Consider the following 19,077-nt stretch of genomic DNA (forward strand, 5'->3'; position numbering starts at 1 on the left):
AGGCAGTGGCGTAGCGAGGGTGGCTGACACCCGGGGCGGGTTGCCGCTGCGCACCCCCCCCCCAGGTGCAGCATGGTGCACCCCCCCAGAGCGTGCACCCCCCCCCTTGGAGCGCATTCTTACCACTGGCGCTCCGCCCCGAATGCACGTCGTCGCTGGGAGCTGCGTCAGCTCCACTGGTTCCCTGCTCTCTCTGCCCCGGAACAGGAAGTAACCTGTTCCAGGGCAGAGAGAGCAGTGAACCAGCGGAGCCGATACCCCCCCCCCCCAGCAGCGTGCACCCGGGGCGGACCGCCCCACCGCCCCCCCCCTTCCTTCGCCACTGCATCCAGGCAATGTTGGCATTGTCCAAGGTCTGGGTTGTAGCTAGTAGTATAATGAACAATGAAAATATTATGTACATAATAGTGCACGCTGATGCCTAGTGCATAAGTACATAAGTATTGCCATACTGGGAAAGACCAAAATTTTTTCCGAGTTGTTTTAAATTTACTACATTGTAGCTTCATTGCATGCCCCCTAGTCCTAGTATTTTTGGAAAGCGTAAACAGACGCTTCACATCTACCCGTTCAACTCCACTCATTATTTTATAGACCTACTACTACTATTAATCATTTCTAAAGCGCTACTAGATGTACGCAGCGCTGTACACTTGAACATGAAGAGACAGTTCCTGCTCAACAGAGCTTACAATTTAATTAGGACAGACAAATAGGACAAACAAGAGATAAGGGAATATTAAAGTGAGGATGATAAAATAAGGGTTATGAACAAGTGAATAAGGGTTAGGATATCTCCCCTCAGCCACCTTTTCTCCAAGCTGAAGAGCCCTAGCCACTTTAGCCTTTCCTCATAAGGAAATCGTCCCACCCCCTTTATCATTTTCATCGCCCTTCTCTGCACCTTTTCTAATTCCACTATATCTTTTTTGAGATGCAGCGACCAGAATTGAACACAATATTCAAGGTGCGGACGCACCATGGAGCGATACAAAGGCATTATAACATCCTTATTTTTGTTTTCCATTCCTTTCCTAATAATACCTAACATTCTATTTGCTTTCTTAGCCGCAGCAGCTCACTGAGCAGAAGGTTTTAACGTATCATCAACGACGACACCTAGATCCCTTTCTTGGTCGGTAATTCCTAACGTGGAACCTTGCATGACGTAACTATAATTTGGGTTCCTCTTTCCCACGTGCATCACTTTGCAGTTGCTCACATTAAACGTCATCTGCCATTTAGACGCCCAGTCACCCAATCTCGTAAGGTCCTGGCTGGCAATGGACTCTTTCTGGGCATAGCCAGCCCTGCAATTTAAGGGATCCAGGGGTGGACTGGGCGGGGGGGGGGGGGGGGGGGGGGGGGGGGGAATGCATTCCTCTCTTTCTCTCCTCTTATACAGGCGTGTTAGACATACATTTGCTGGCAGGGATGCTGAGCCCTATCAGCCAATAAATGGACTGCCAGCATTCCCTGCTCCTTGTTTCTGGCTCTAAGCTGGAAACAAGGAGCGGGGAGTGGCAGCCATCTATTTACTTGGTTGGAGAGGCTCAGCATCCCTGCCAGCAAAGTAAAAGAGAATTCAGGAGGTGGCTTGAGCCCACATTTTGGGAGTCATTTGTTAAAGTAGCCATGGGGGGGGGGGGGGGGGGGGCTAGTTTAACAACCGGCTCCAAAAATTCTTAAAAACTTAACAAATGGCTCTCGCGAGTCCATGAGAGCCTGCTCCATCACAGTACTGGGATAGGGTCAAGACATTCATGGTAGAAAATGACTTCAAGATGGTGATGCATATATTGAAAGAAGAATCTGCAAGTACAACGTGCTGCGACGTCAGACTCTGAACTGGATTCAACAGCTTTCAACAGCAGCACGGCCACGGAGGATGAAGAAGAACTTTAAAGACCTCGGGTCGGCTGTTGGGGGTTGGGGTCCCCCGCCAGCAAAGGTAAGCAACGGCAGCGGGGAGGGTTGATGGCGGTAGGGGGGTCCAGTGTGAAATCTGTGGGGGCCCAGGCCCCTGTTGCCCCACGCAGATATGCCCCTGCTTGTGATGTCATCACTGCTGCAGGTCCTTGGGCAGCTGGATGGGTTGAACAGAGGAGGCTGAGAGGGAGTGCCACTGGCATCTGGCAGAATATGTGCACTTAAAGTGGCCAGTTTTCTTCTTTGCTGGTGAGGCTGGATGCTGCTGAGTAGCCCTGGCCCAGGTTGAAAGTGGATGGGCCCAGCCCATCCAAGGTTATGCCCCTGGCTTCGGTGCCCCACTGCAATTCAGCTCTCTATGAAGTTTGAGCTGCACGATGCAGGAAGGTGCAGGAAGTCCCCAAGAGACTTGAAATCATAAGACTTCCCAGACTTCCTGCACCTTGTGGCTCACGTTCATAAAGAGCCGAATTGCTGTGCAAAGCAGAAAACCCATCATTTGAGGTAGCTCTACAAAGATAAAATTCGAAGGCAAGAAATCCCAGATGCCAGCATGCAATTTCTAGGTGCCATGGTGACCTGACATCCGGGATTTTTCAAGCCCTGAGACAGAATAATAGAATTAAAAGGGCAAACAGTTTTGTTTCTTACCCTTAGATAAATGTCCTGATTAGGCATTTGTCTAATGGTAAGACAAAAATGCTTGCTTACACTTCAGTCACAGACTTGTCTCATTTATATATTCTTTGAAACACTTATTGGGTGACTAACATAAGGAAAAATTGCATGTGGAGTCAGAAAAGGTGTGTGAAAATGATCTCAGCTGGGGTAAGAGTGGTAAGTATATGCAGCTGGTGTTAGTCCCTGCATATGACTAGCTAGATAATGGTTCTCCCATTAAGGGTTTGGGACAAGAGACAAGCTTTCACCTGCTTCCTGAGGTTAAGTGTTGAGTGAAGCCTTTCTGGGAGTGCTTTCCAGAGTGTGGGGGCTACTCTGGAGAAGTCTTGTTGTTGGGTATCACATTGCATGATTTCCTTTTGAGAAAGAGTGGTTAGGGATATTACTGGGTGGACCTTAGTGACCTTGGAGGTGCGTAGAAGGAGACCATGTTCTTCAAGTGCTCTGGTCTATTTTGTTTAAGGGCTTTGAAGTCCAGATAGAGTTTCAAATTAGACTTTTATTGTACTGGTAGCCAGTGAAGTCTTTGCAGAAATGGTGTGATGTGATCATATCACATACATCCTTGTATCGGTCATGCTGCAGCATTCTGAATTAATTGGAGCTGTTGTAAACCTTTTGTAGTCAGACTAATATGCAGCAGCAAGCATTATAGTAATCCATTCTTGATGCTATCATGGCGTGAACCATGGTGATGAGACTTGCCTTCTTAATGTATGGAGACAGCATAGTTGTCATAGATGATAGTGGTAGCTCCTGAAGGTTGCTTGGATTTGTTGAGTAGTAGTTGGAACAGCTTCATCTCTTGGACCTAATGCACTGAAGGTTTTCATATAACTCCAATATAGACGCAGTGTTAGCAGGCTTGTTGTCAGAGCTTGGACTAGAATTAGATCAGGGTTACAGATATTTGTAGTCCAACTGGAATCCCCAACAGATGAGTGAGGGGAGATTGATAGATTTCTTGGCAACTTTTGATTTGGTGGACCACGTTATTCTGCTTACTGGATTGTCAGATATAGATCTGGCAGGAGATGTTCTTACCTGGTTTTTCTGGATTTTTGAAGAATGGATCATTACAGGTTTATTGGCAAAAACACGTTTCCTTTCCTTGAAATATGAATTGCAGTGTACTGCATGGATCATCACTCTGCCCCATTATTTCAATTTTTATGTCAAAGATATGAGTAAAATTTTATGTCCATTGGGTACTACTTTTTTCTCGTATGTGGATGACATAGTTATACTGTAATCGACCCAGATAAAACATACATACTCTGGGAAACAATTCATTCAGTAAATCTCAAATATTGCCAAAACTTGCAGATTCTGAGATCCTAATTAGGGAAGAAATAAAATTGGTAGGGATAATAGTAGACTCGGGCCTTACCATGTCATCTCAGATTAGCAGTATAGTTAGCAAATCTTTTTTTAAATTAAAAATACCATATTAAATGAATCATATTTTAGATAAGCAACTGTTTCAGGTGGTTATCGGGGCTATGATTATGTCTATGATGGACTACTGTAATATAGTTTATTTAGGTCTCCCTGATAGACAATTAAAAAGATGACAGGTTATACAGAATGCAGCTACCAAACTGATCTGTGGTGGATGATGGTTAAATCTTGTAACACCTTTTATGAAGAGCCTACATTGGCTCCCATGCAAAGCAACGATTGAATTCAAATTATTGACTTTGATTTAAAAAAATAATTTTGGACTTGCCCCTTTGTATTTGATCCCCATATGCCAAATTATATCAACAGAGAAGAGACCTAAGATCTACTGAAGAGATGTGTCATTTGAAAATAACCTTCAATACGACCACCTTGGGAAGAGGCTCTGAACTCTGGAACATTCTACCTCTCACCATTAGACTTACTCCAGATTATATGAGTTTTCGTTGCTTGGTGAAGTCATGGTTGCTTCAAACATGTTATCAATGAGGGCTTTCTTTTTCTAATCTCTGATTTTAGCTGGATTTTACCTTGTTTTTAAGGGTATGTTTTATTGTTATGTTGCTAATGTAACCCACCTAGAACTTCATGTTAAGTGGGCTATAGATGCTATTATTAGGTTAGATTAAATCAGATTAGCTATACCTCAAGGTTCCTGACATGTGTTTTAAGGGGAAGTTAGTAGCTCCTTGTAGTACCATGAATGAGGGCAGTCTACCTGGATGAGATGGGTCCTCTAGTTCTTACTGTAGATGACAATGTTATCTAATTAAGCAGCCATGTAGTCACCATCCACCGTATTCTATATACAGTGCTGTAAATTGTGCATGGAAATACAGGAGTATTCTGTGCACAATTTAATTGAATAATAATCCAATTAGCACCAATTAGTGACTTAAACAATTATCAACACTAATTGGCATTAATTAGAATTTACATGACTAACTTGCTAGGTGTATTCTATAAAGTGATGCATGTACATTCTAAGACACGGATGTGAAAAGCGGGAGTGGCCATTGGAGTGGTTGGGCGGTTCATGGGCATTCCTAAAAACTATGCGTGCTGTTATAGAATATGTCTGATCTGTACATAAATTAGGTGTGGGCATGTAAACCAAGTTTTACTTGGCAAAATGGCTGTACCTAAATTTAGTCACCAGACCAAGCACTTCGGTGTATTCTGTAAACTACATCTAACTTAGACGTATTCTATAAACTGAGCCTAACTTTAAGTGACATTAATAGAATATGCCTAGGTGCATTATTTATCAGCCATTTCTTTGGTGCCGTATATTGAATCTAGTCCCATGTGATTTAAGTAGGTGGTCAACAAGGTGTTGAAAGGTAGCTGGAGCTCCAAGGCCAAAGGTTAATACCATGAACTGGAATAGATCTTGGCAGCCAGCATGAGGGATACCTGCCAATGTCTTTTGGTCAATTCTAGGATTGAAATGAACTCGGTTTCTCAGCCTCTCAATGAGTTCATTGACCCTTGGCATCAGGTAAGCTTCCAGTCTGGAGACAGTGTTCACCTTCTGGAAATTGATACAGAACCAGATGCAAGGTTCAATGTTGGTCTTGGCCCACCTGACTGTAGTTGTTGTAGTTTACACATAAGCATAGAGTCGTATGCCATGGGGTGTCATTGCTTCCTTCTGGGCCTCTTTAACCCAACTGTAGCCCTGCATTTTATACTTCCTGGCAGCTGTCCTCCTGGTTACACCCCTCTTGTGTTACTTCCTCTTTGGGTGGGACTATGAGGCTTAAGGTGGTTCTGACTCTGTGATGGAGTATTTTTAAGGGGAACGGGCAGCATCCTATAGACTCCCTCACACTCCTAAAAGGTATTTTGATGTCAGGTATGTGCTGGCTTGTGTAAGGGGCCCAGAAGGGCTCAGTTTTACTTGGGTTCAGGCCATTTGTTGTTTTTAGCCCACAGGTAGTCAATTTGTTCAGGGCTGTAGGAAAGTGTGGTTCAATGGGGTATGAGTAGCTGCCCATCTTCCACATAGATATAGAACTGAGCATCCACCAATTGAATCTTCTTGGCTTGGCTTGAGATAGATATTAAACAAAATAGGTGATAGTATCTATCTTTGTGGTATACTATAGGTCAGTGCCCATGGTGACAATAAAGTGCTTTTGAACAGTATGGACTGTAGCCTATCTGAACCAGGTAAGTACTTTGCCACTGATATCTATTTTTTCCAGTTGTACTAGCATGATATCGTGGTCCACAGTGTCAAAAGCAGTTAAGAAATCCAGCAGTATTAACACTGAGGTGAATCCCCTGTCTCAAGATTCTGTGAAGATCTTCTAGTAGGGATATGAAGTCTGTGTCTATGCCATAACCAAGTCTGAATCCAGATTGACATGATTCTAGCCAGTTTCTCTTTTCTTGCCAATCACTGAGCCAAAAACAGACTGCTTGTTCGATATGTTTTCCTAGAAATGAGAAGTTAGATATTGGCTAATAGCTTTTGAGCTTGTCATGGTCAAGGTTGTTCATCTTTAGCAAAAAATGCATTACTTCTATTTTGAAGGCTGTTGGTAGTTGCCCATTAGAAAGAGAGGAGTTCATCATTTTTGTGGCCCCCTTGTATGAGGCCCCTGCTGTACTATGTTTGATGGACAGGGGTAAGGGGAGCAGGTGGTTGGTCGAAGGATTCTGTCAAGGCCATTCTCTGTTATTAGATTAAAAGAGTCCTGTATGTTTGTGTAAGGAGAGGTGTTTCTCTTCTGCTGATTAACTGATAGGAGACTGGGCAAGACTGCCTGTAAATCCTGGCAGAGACTTTTAATTGCGTTGGCAAAGTATGCATTTCTCATTATTTATTAACTGCCTTTTTGAAAAAGCAGTGTATGGCTAGTTAAACTGGAGAGCAGATTATATGATTGGTCTCAGTGCCAGACTGAGAATTGGGTGGTACCAGAAAGTGACACAGTGGATAATTAGTGTCTCTGCTAGGGCATGCAGGTAAACAAAATAAAAACAGGGAGGTTGTTAACTACAGAAAAGAGGCTAGGTGCTACACAAACAGTATGTAACAAAAGAGCAAAACCTACAGTCCATTAAAAAAAAAAAAAGCTGAACCTGAGGTCCAGTAAAAGATTATATTTAATGGACTGAATGTTCTTCTCTTTTGTTACAGGTTGTCTGTTAACCATAGCTGTTGCTAGATGGTGGTTCAGGGTGACAAGTGCCACCCCCTAAAAGGGCTTACCACACCTTTCCAACCCTTGTTTCACTGTGTTTGAAGTTCAGGGTAACAGGAGCAAAACAAGGGACTTCACTCTATGTCCTGCATATTTCCCCTCCCCAGTGTGCAAGGTCTGGCATCCCTACCTCTTGCTTTATCGTTTATTTATTTTCTATACCGTTTCTTAATTGCATACACAAACCAGAACGGTTTACATTCTTTAAAAATATACAAAACTTTAAAATAACCTACAGGAACTCCATTTCTTTGACAGGAAAGCACGGCAAACCAAAAGCATCCATTCTGAGAATAAAAACAACAATAAAACAATCCATTCATAACAAATTTATATGAACAAACATATGGTTTTTTCTGCATATACATTCTGCCCCTGTTTCCCCTTTTTCATTCCAGATTACTTTCAAACGTATTTTGGAATAGGTATGTTTTTAGAAGTTTACGAAACTTAACATACGACTCTTCTAATCTGATAATTTTTGGAAGGCAATTCCAGAGAGATGGAGCTACATAGAAAAAAGCTGAATGTAGCCTTTTTAGGTGATGGAATTATTAACCTGTTATCTCTCTCTCCCACGTGATCTGATACCTCTCTCACCCTTCCCTCCTTTCTCAGTGGTACTCCAATTATCACGTGGCTCACTGATGGGCCGATCATCAGAAGCAAACACAGGTGCTAAAGGCCAATAGTGCCATACTAGTGCCTGTGTTTGCTCCCGCCTGATGATCAGAGCCAGTGAGCGCATGTAATAATGCACTTGCCAGCTCTGAACACTAATGGCATGCAAACACATGCAAATATGAGTCTCCTGCATTCATCCCTCATGATCAGCGGGCAGCGCGCCAAACAAGGGCGCTGCTACCGCTGCAAACCTTACGCCAGCTCGGAGCTAGGGTTTGCTAATGAGGGAGACCCACTGAAGAGGTTTGACAGGCCTGGAATTTTCTCCCGGACCTGTCAAACTTAAGCCCGCTCCTCCAAAACACAAGACCTGGAGGTCCGGTGGTCTTCTAGGCCCCCCACTCCCAAAGTACAAAAGCCCTGGTGGTCCAGTGCGACCACTAGCTCCCTCCTCCCACCCCAATATCGCACAAAATGCCCTGGTTATACAATGGGACCGCTATCTATCTGCCCCCCACCCCCCCCAGCGGCCTAGTTCTCCGTAGTGGTGGTGGTGGTGGTAGTTGGAGGAGGGAGGAGTTATCACTCCCTCTCTCCTCTTCAGGAGCCTTCTCAAAATGTCAGCGTTCCACCCTGCCCGGTGCATCCTGGGATGTGTCAGGCAGGGCTTAATCCATATATGGAAGTTAAGCCCCACCCACTGTATCTCAGGATATACCAGGCAGGGCGGGACACCACCATTTTGGGAAGGACCCCAAAGAGGAGGAAGGGAGTGCTAGTCCCTCCCTTCTCCAAATACTACCACCACTATGGAGAGGCAGATAGATAGCGGTCCCACTGGACCACGAGGGCGATTTTGTGCGATATGTTGGGGGGGGGGGGGGAGTGGGAAGCTAGCGGTCTCACTGGACCACCAGGGTTTTTGTGCTTTGGGGGAGGGGCCTGGAAGTCCACTGGACCTCCAGGTCTTGTGTTTGGGGGGGGGGGGGGGGCTACTAGTGCTCATAAATTTACATGTTATTAGCTTTGATCATAGGGGCTATTTTTAGAGCGCTGTTTGGAACAGCTAGGGGCTTCTGATCATCAGCCCATGATAGCTGAAACTAGCTGATAGGAGGGAGGGGTGGAGGGTATTTTTATGCATAGAAAACCCTAGTGTCTTATATTGCTAATTTAAAAATGTAGATCATGTGTGGAAATGTTACTTTGGCTTGCTCCCTTCCATACCTAGCTTGCCCCGGTGTTCCCACCCCAAATATTTCTGTCTAGAGACACCACTGATGTTAATCCCTGTTCAGAGGATATTGTAATTATATATCACTGTCAAACTAACCAAGCTTGAATTGCCAATCCCTTTACACCTGCCAGGTGAATTTCTTTCTATCCTGTCTGTGCTAGCAATCTGCAGATAGTGGGGATCCAAAGCCAGGGCTGTCACCGTGAATAAAGCTACAATACAGAATTGCATTCTGGCAGAGTGAGCTGGGTTGCTGAGTTTAAGCTGAGCCTTTGAGGTCAACAACGCCAGAAAATCAAATAAAACTATTCAATAAAGAAATGTAATGCCAAATGGCATCTATAACAATTTTATGAATCTAGGCCAAATGCCATGATACGTCACAGTACATTTCTGGAGCACTGAAAATACTGCAGCATCATGTCCTATGCCTGATAATATATATGGCTGGTGTGAATACCAGCGCTAGGGAATGAGTGCTTTTTTATTGTTCCTGAAGGTCAAGGCAGTAAAAATGATTTCAAATTTGGGTTCTGCCACTAGGGTGCTCTCTTTTCCATCAAAATATTTTTAAAAAGGATGAGGAACATTTTCTTCATATATTTGAACACTCAAGGGCCTGATTTGCTAAGTACTTTTCTTATTGTGTATCTCCGGGAAAAAACATAATAGTAAACAGGCTTTATCAGTCTTGTGCTGTTGCAAGGCAATTCTCCAAAGGACTCAGTGGAATGCCATACCAGCAGATGAATTAGATAGATAATGCTGTTTCTTCTTACATTCCTGTCAGCAGAATACCTCCAGCACCTGCAGCCTGACTCACTGCTTGCTTGCTTGCTGCCAGATGGAGAGGAAACCAGTTTTCAAAGCCATTAACCCAAGTAAAATGGCTTAGCTGAAAGCCGCCCTCCTCTGCCCAGCTGGAAGGATGTGTTGGCTTTCGCAGGGCATGTATTTTTAGCCGGGTTAATGGGAGTCATGCACATGGCTGTAATGAGGTCGGAGAGTGACAGAGCACCTGCACTTGGCATTTTCAAAATTATGTGTAGCATTTTCACCCTAGTCTGCCGCTTGCATAAATAGCAGGTGTGCTCGACATAGAACGCTTTTCTCTGTGCACTTTGTGATTGCTAATTTTCAAAGGGACACATCATGGGGGCAATTGCATAACTGGGCACTTCCATTTAGGCACCCCATGGGGATGCCTAAAAGGAAGGCACAAGGTTTCTTTACAAACTAGTAGCATAACCCGATACAGAGATGCTTAACAGTTAGGCATTCAAACTTATGCCAGTCAATATCACTACTGGTGCCTCGATAACTAACCAGGCAAGTTGGCTTTAAATGGTGTTACATGGCACTAATTGACACTAATTTGCAGTTATCTGTATAACTGTCCTCAATTGGTATTCTACAAATTGTGTGCACAACATTCATAGTGTGCAATTGCAAGGGGGTGTGGACCTGGGAGGGACATGGGCAGGTCAGGGCGTGCCTAACACTTATGCACGTGGGTTCTAGAATACTAGCAGTTATGTTCCTAATTACCGCATAACTGCTTGTGCCGAAAGTTAGGCATGTCACTGTGGATGTACACTAGTAATTCCATAGCATCAATTACGTGCATAATTTCCAATATAGAGTTTGCGCTTCGCGTGGATCATCCCAACACCTCACTTGACCTTTTGAGAATTACCCCATATCCCACGGATTCTATATAGCGCGTCTAGAGATCCATGCCAAAATCTAGGTGTATTCTGTAACAATGCGCACAACTTAATTGGCTTAACAAGGTAATCAGCATCGATAACAGCACTTAAGCAATAATGAGCACTAATAGGCAATAATTAGAATTTATGTGCACCACTTGTTAAGTGTATTCTGCAATGAACTGTTCATAAATTCTAATATGTGCAGTTTAAATGAGGCATGGCTATGGGTGGGCAAATGGGCATTTTTTTTTGTTACATTTGTACCTCATGCTTTCCCACTCATGGCAGGCTCAATGTGGCTTACATATACAGGTGCTTATTTGTACCTGGGGCAATGGAGGGTTAAGTGACTTGCCCAAAGTCACAAGGAGCTGCCTGTGCCTGCAGTGGGAATTGAACTCAGTTCCCCAGGACCAGAGTCCACCACCCTAACCACTAGGCCACTCATGGGTGTTCCAAAATTTACACGTGCAGTTATAGAATATGGCCTAGTGCACTTAAATCTAGGTCATGTTTACACTGGCCTAAATGGATGCGCGTTGTTTTAGGCACTAGGATTTCCGCCTAAGCTTATTCTTTATGCTGCGCCTAAATCTAGTTGCCGCCTATAGAATACACTTAGGCAGAAATCTTTACCGTGTGGATTTGTTTAGATACCATATATAGAATCTGACCCTATATGCCTAAGTGGGAGCCCATGCTTTGCCCCTGTGAATGACCCCTTGCAAACACACCTTAAATGGGTATTTCCAGAATAGAGCTTAGGCAGCATGTTAGCATTTACACACATATGTGTCCCCTTATGCACATATAAGCTAGTATCTAAACATTTACATGCATAATGCACATATAAATGTGAGTGCCTAGGATATGGAATTACCCCACATATGTGTTTTTTCCTTTAAAATCTGACTACAATGTACAGGGCTAGATTGTATAAATAGTGCCGAACCCCCTCCCCCCCACTGAGCATTATTCCATAAGCCGTGTCTAAAGTTAAGTGCGGTTTATAGAATAGCACTTAAGTCCCGGTGGTCACGCTTAAATCTAGGCACATCCATTTGCACTAATGAAAACGTGGTGCAAATGCCCATGCCTAAATTTAGACGCGGAACCCCTTTATTCTATAATTGCACGTGTAACTCAAAACCACAGCCATGATCCACCCTGAACCACCCATGACCCTCCCATTTCCATGCCCCCTTTTTTGAGACGCATGTAAAATTTAAGCGTGGATCACATGTCTAATTTTAAGTGCATATACCTGAATTGATTCCAATTAACACCAATGACAGCTTGTTAAAAAGCCAATTATCAGCGCTGATTGGCAAATTATTCAGTTAAGATGCACGCACAATTTGGGCATGCACCCAAATTCGCACGCATATCTCAAAGCGCCCTTTATAGAATTAGGGGGGGAAGGTCCTCCTATATTGCAAATACTGTGGGCTATTCAAAATTGCCACCAACACATCCAATAATGAAGCTTCTTCTGCAGTAAAGTCATTCATCAAATTTCCCAGAAACCTAAGGGGAAACATTTGTTATAAGTGGCAAATATTGAATATCGGCTGGACTCAGATAACTTAAAGCAACTTGCAAAGACCCAGATATTCAGTGCCAGTAGCTGTATTGGACCGAATCCGGGTCTAATTCAGTCCATGGTGGTCAGTGCTTAAAAATAAAAATGCTGACCTCGTGCACTGAATATTGTTTCCTTTGTTTCTTGGGCTGTGCAGGCAAAGCAAAAAAAAAAATCATTTTGTTTCTGTTTTCATTTCTAGTTTAATTTATTTTACAACTGGTCGCCACCATAGGAGCCAGCTCTGTGGGTGCAGTGGGTGCTGAGCAGCCCCAATATTGAGCAAGCTCCTTCATTTGTGTCCAGGGAGGGGCAATTTGCATTGTGTTTGGCACTCCTAGTCATTTTGAAATGTTCACACCTATGGTTGCCACCCTCCCCCACTAATGAAATCTATGCCTTAACCACTGCCAGATCTGCCCTCCAGCCCTTCCACTAGAAGATCCCCTTAATGCAGTGCTTCTTAACCCAGTCCTACTCCTCAGGGCACGTTCAGCCAGTCAGATTTTCAATATGCATATGCATGAATATGCATGAGATAAATGTGCATGCACTTACTCCTTGGTATGCAAATTATCTATGTACAAGCAAAAAAAATCCATTTCTCTCTAGGAAGGCTATCATCTAAGCGATTTCTCCTCTCTCCCCTGCCCTCCCCTCCATGTCTAGTGATTCTCCCTTCCCTTCCCATTCCATCCATGTCCAGTGACTTGCCCCAGCCCCCACTGCCCCCCTTTTAAGCACCCAAGTTCCAGTTCAACCCCAGCCCTCACCTGCCCACCCTCTTCTCCCACAACAGCCCTCCTTTCTTTCCTGCCACCCTTCCTTTAAAACAGCAGCGTCAGTGAATGTGGCAGGCTCGGCTCGCCTCCAGCCTTCCCTTTCCTTCCCTCTCAGTGTCCCGCCATCCTCTGATGTAATTTCCTCTTTTCGTGAGGGCGGGACACTGAGAGGGAAGGGAAGGCTGGAGGCGAGCCGATTATGTAGTAGTTCATTTGCATATGATTACGAACCCAGCCAGCCATCCAGGGACGCAGATTGACAAATTATTACATAGGAGTTATTCATTGTGGGTATCCCAAAATCCTGACTGGCTGGGTATGCCTCAAAGACTGGGTTGAGAAGCACTGCCTGAGATGCCAAGTTACCCAGTTCCAAGCTGGAGATTTTTGGTCTGTCCTGGTTTTGAACTTACATCCCAAATTAATGAGATTTCTAGGGCGTGATCCTGCCCATTGAAAGCATTGCTGCAAGTTCCATAATGTACAGGATGGGGTGGTCAGAAATCCAGGACTGTTCCAAAATCTCCAGCCTAGAACTGGGTACTCGGCATCTCTGTAATCTGTGGGGGTTAAAGTAGGGCAGGACTGATCCTCAGCGAGTACCATTTTGGAATACAACGCTAGAAGAGCAGGAGCAACTATGAATCACTCCTCTACTGTTTTGACCATAGATAAGGCAAGAAAGAGAGAGAGAGAGAGAGAGAGAGAGAGAGAGAGAGAGAGAGAGAGAGAGAGAGAGAGAGAGAGAGTGTGTGTGTGTGTGTGTGTGTGTGTATGGGGGGGGGGGGGGGGTGTATAAGAAAGTAGAATGGATAGTGAAGTCTGGAGGGTTCTTTAAAAATGTAACATTCAGATCTAATTACTATTAGGGACAACAGGACCCAGAGCTGCAAATAACCCAGTTCCAATAGGAGATTTTTAGGCCAGTTCTGGATTTCTGACAAACCTCTCATGCTGTATTACTTCAATGGATAGAATGCAAGCACCGCACTGTTTGGGGATGTAAGTTCAAAACCAAGAGTGCAGAGCTACCAAGTTACCCATTCCAGGAGGGAGGCTTTTTTTGGCCAGTCCTGGATTTCTGTCAACCTCATCCTGGTGCATTATGGGACCCACAGCACTGATTTCAATGGCTAGAACCATGGACTACAAATACTACCCTTCTTTGGGATAAAAGTTTAAAACCAGGATCAGCAAAAAGCAAACCCAGAAACATGAACAAAATTTCATTTTTTTCCCTTTTGTTTCTTTTTCAAAGCATTTTAAACAATAACACTCATTCTTACACATTTCTAGAGATTTAAGGGAGTTGTAAGGTCCTTACCTAAAGAACATAATGACAACTTCAGTGTGTTTCTAGCTTGTTTTGAAAATGTTTTCTACGAAAATTGAATAATCATTAACTGAAAAGAAATGTTCTCCATTTATCCAGAGAAGAGGTTCAGCACAGACAGCAGCACTGCAAGCTTCCTGTATTGTGCCCCACTAAAACACCTCAACCTGGATATGAAAGTTTCATTTCTAAGAGTGAAAGGGTAATTCAGTCTCTGGGACTGATTTACTCTGGCTTTCATCCCATTCTAAATCTATGGAAATCTATGGGAGAAAAGTTGAGTGACTCGAGCTACATAATCTTTGGCCTCTGTACTCCGACTGCCACCATGGTGCAAACTTGTGCCAAATTTTGATGATGGATTTTTGTGATGTAAACACCCACCAGCAAAAGTAAAATGATTAATGCAGGAGGAGGAGTACAGATAAAATGCATTGCCCCCCCCCCCCCCCCAGTCCATCCCTGGTCACCCCCCAAAATTGAATTCTAGCTATGCCCCTGCTATAAGCAGGTAAGTGCAAGGGATGATGTTTTATCTAAAAATACTGGTGAGTCCCAGATTACACTATAATGGTGCAAAGAAGGAAGAAAGTTGGAGCAGATTTAGCAGATAAGAAGGTGTCAGAGAGAAAACCTAATTACAGAATGTCTGGTAGTAAGTTAGTAAGCTCATGTCTCTGTAGAGTCCTTTTATGTTTTGATTTGTCTGATCATTTTCATCTTGAATATTGCATAATTCTGAAATTCCCTTTTTTAAAGCCTTAAAGTGTACTATTTTTGGCAAATCTGTTGAAATACAGGCACATGATGTTCTGCTACACCACTCAGGCTTGATGAAGCATGTGCAGAGCGTGTGCACACAAAGAGCACATTGGGAGCAGGTATGACTGGTTTTGAGTGTCCACATGCAAGACCAGCTTATTGCACAGACAGAATATTTGGGGCAGCACTAAGCTGAGTGATCAGTGCTTATGCTCTGATCTTTACATGGTAATGTAATCGAATGAAATGAAGAAGTGGTTTTTCTCCTGCCAATGGCCACCACACCTTGATGCCTTCCCCAGCAAAGAACACATTGAGATTAATATTTTATGAACATGATACAGAATCTCCACATGCTCAATTTCCTGTGTTTTCTTATTTCTATTATACTCTTTTAGTTTGGTAAAATATAGGGAAAATTAAACAGGGATGGAGAGGAAGTACTGTCCCTGGAGACTGAGCAAATAATATTGAGATTGGGGATGAAAGGCGAAATGTGGAGAGAAAAATGTTGTGTTGCACTGGCAGAGTGCAGATTCTTGGGATAATTTTTGTCTACATAGTTCTATTTTTAGTTCGTGGTAATTTATTCTATACTTGGAGAGATTCTATCTATATTCAGCATGTGTGATAGAGTCCAGTTATTCAGTCAGCATGGAGTTCTATAAAGGAATATGTAATAATCCAGTTTGTTCGGTTTTCCCTGTAGGGACATTTTTGTTCTAGAACCTGTTGCAATATTTATGATGCTGTATTTTGGGGGGCATGATCCTTGTTATGTGGGTTTTGGTTCAGAGAGACTTTTTTTTAGGGTTTTGTATTACTGGTTTTAGAGAGGGTTGATGTTGTTGTAACAGAAATGAAACAAGAATCAGACGTTTTTCATATGTGATGAGTTCTTTGGGGAAATGTCCTGGTTCTACTTTGCATCCAGCCAGTTGTAGATTGTGCATTTCATAAGAACATAAGAGTAGCCATACTGGGTCAGACTAATGGTCCATTTAGCCCAGTATCCTGTTTCTAACAGTGACCAAGCCAGGTCACAAGTACCTGGCAGAAACCCAAATCATGGCAACATTCCATGCTACAAATTCCAGGGCTTCCCTGTGTCTGTATCAATAGAAGACTATGGCCCTTTCCTCCAGGAACTTGTCCAAACTTTTTTAAAACCCAGATACACTAACCACTGTTACCACATCCTCTGGCAAAGAGTTCCAGACCTTAACTATTCGTTGAGTGAAAAAAATATTTCCTCCTATTTGTTTTAAAATCATTTCCATGTAACTTCCTTGAGTGTCCCCTAGTCTTTGTACTTTTGGATAGAGTAAAAAATTGATTTACTTTATTCATTTATTTATTTATTGCATTTGTATCCCGCATTTTCCCACCTATTGGTAGGTTCAGTATGGCTTACATGAAACAATGGGAGGTGGTTACAAAGTATCGAGCGAGGTTAACAGTTCGATAGAGACATTGAGAGTCTGTAGAGCTTTCTCGCAGAAGTATTTAGCCAGGTTAAGTCCTTAGGAGGTTCAATGGGGTTTACATGATTCATTGTTAGAAAGTTATAAAAAGAGTTGGATAAGGTCACAACATAGTCGAATAGGGTTACTTCATTGGCCAGGTAGGGTTACAGTTCCGGTGGACAATGGGTACGTAGTAAAATCTACGCAATACGTAATGAACAAGGTTAGAGATTGTGTGGGTCGGGAGTAAAAAGGGTCTTGGTTGTGAATGTTTAAGGAAGTTAGGGAGGGTTGAGTTATAAGTTTTGGAAAGGTGTATTAAGTTTTTGGATTCGGGTTGGTCGCTGTGAGCTTGTGCCTTTTCCGTTCAAACTGTTGAATTTATGAGTAGATATGATCGGTCTGCTGGATGGTTAGGTTGGTTCAGCAGGAATATGTTTTCTGAATAGGTAGGCCTTCAGGTGTTTTTGGAAGATTAGATAGTTGTCTTTCAGTTTTAGGAAAAAGTAGATGTGAGAGTTGATTTGTATTTGATTTCTTTTAATGTTGGAAAGTGGAGAGTAAGGTAGGATCTTGCTGATTTGTTTGTGTTCTGGACTGGTAAGTCTATTAGGTTGGTCATGTAGCTTGGTGAGAGACCCAAGATTATTCTGTATCCCAGGGTCAGATCTTGAAGGCTATGTGGTCCTTAATCGGTAGCCAATGTAGTTTCAGGAGGAGGGGTTTGGGCATGACAAATACAGAAGAACAAAAAACCTCTGCACAGGTCAAGCAAAGCAAACAGGCACAGTGAAGGAGACAAGAAGGATGATGACAAAAGCCTCTAATGGACTCAAAGAGTTTGCATCAAAAGTTTATTGCTAAAACCTGGACTCAACACAAGTCATGTTTCAGCCACTCGGGCCTGCCTCAGGAGTCCCTGTAATTTATATCTATGGAGATTCCTGGAAGCAAAACTGTTCCTCAGAATTGTATATCAGTAACATGCAGTAAAAAAGGAATAATAAATAGATGACCTGAACTCATGAGTTCCCAACTCGCCAGAACGGAATAACAATTCAAATATAAACTTGACTCGAATGTACGTTGCCAAACACTGACGAACACCATCACAAGACGTCAAACGATGTATATTCGAGTCAAATTTACATTTGAATTGTTATTCCATTCTGGCGAGTTGGGAACTCATGAGTTCGGGTTATCTATTATTCCTTTTTTACTGCATGCTACCATTATACAATTCTGAGGAACAGTTTTGCTTCCAGGACTCTTTGAGTCCATAGGAGGAGGGGTTTGGCACTATCGAATCATGTTTTTCTGAAAATGAGTCTCACTGCTGTGTTTTGTGCTGTTTGTAATTTTTTTAGGATTTGCACTTTGCACACTGCGTAAGTTCCATTGCAGTAGTCCACATGAGCCAGGATCATGGTCTGAATCAGGTTGTGAAATATGTCTCGTGGAAGTATTGTTTTATGCGATTGAGTTTCCACATTGAGTGGAACATTTTTTTTGTGGTGGCCTTAGCTTATCTTTCAAGTGATAAGTCCTGGTCTATGGTGATGCCTAAGATTTTCAGATTGCCTGAGATTGGGAGCAATGAGCCCAGTGCATTGATTGATATAAATTGCTTAGTGTTGTAAGGGGATGTGAGTATGAGGCAATGTGTTATTTCCCTGTTAAGTTTTAGTTTGAAGGAAGATGCCCAAGCTTCCATGATGTTCAAGCTGGTTGTGATTTCGGAGTCGATTTCTGATGGGTTGTTTTTTGAAAGGGATGTAGATTGTAACACCATCATCGTATAGGAATGGATTGAGTTCTTGGTCAGATAGGGACTTGACTAGTGGGATCATCATTAGGTTGAATAAGATGGGTGACAGTGGCGAACCTTGTGGGACTCCACATTCCGCTTTCCAGGGAGGGGAGATTTCTGAGTTTGCCTTGACTTGGTATGATCTGGTGGTCAGGAAGCCGGGGGGGGGGGGGTCCAAAGTGGCGGGGAGGTTAGCGGCTGGGGGATGCGGGCTAAATTGTGCCCCCCCCCCACGTCAGGCTCTGGACCCCCCTCCAGCCAAGGTCTGGCTATGCCTCTGATTCTAGCAATTGCAGTGGTGACCTCCTCATGGGAGTGTGCACAAGAGTGGGAAAAGAGCAACCGAAGTATTGAACTGGGACTCTCAAAGGTTATATTACAGATACCCCATGACAGTACATAGGTGTATATATTGCCTTTGTAAAATAGGCATGACATACTGTACTATGTACCTAGTTGTATGGATAGCCTGGATGATCTGTT

This window comes from Microcaecilia unicolor, chromosome 2, assembly GCF_901765095.1.
Source record: "Microcaecilia unicolor chromosome 2, aMicUni1.1, whole genome shotgun sequence".
Taxonomy (NCBI): Eukaryota; Metazoa; Chordata; class Amphibia; order Gymnophiona; family Siphonopidae; genus Microcaecilia; species Microcaecilia unicolor.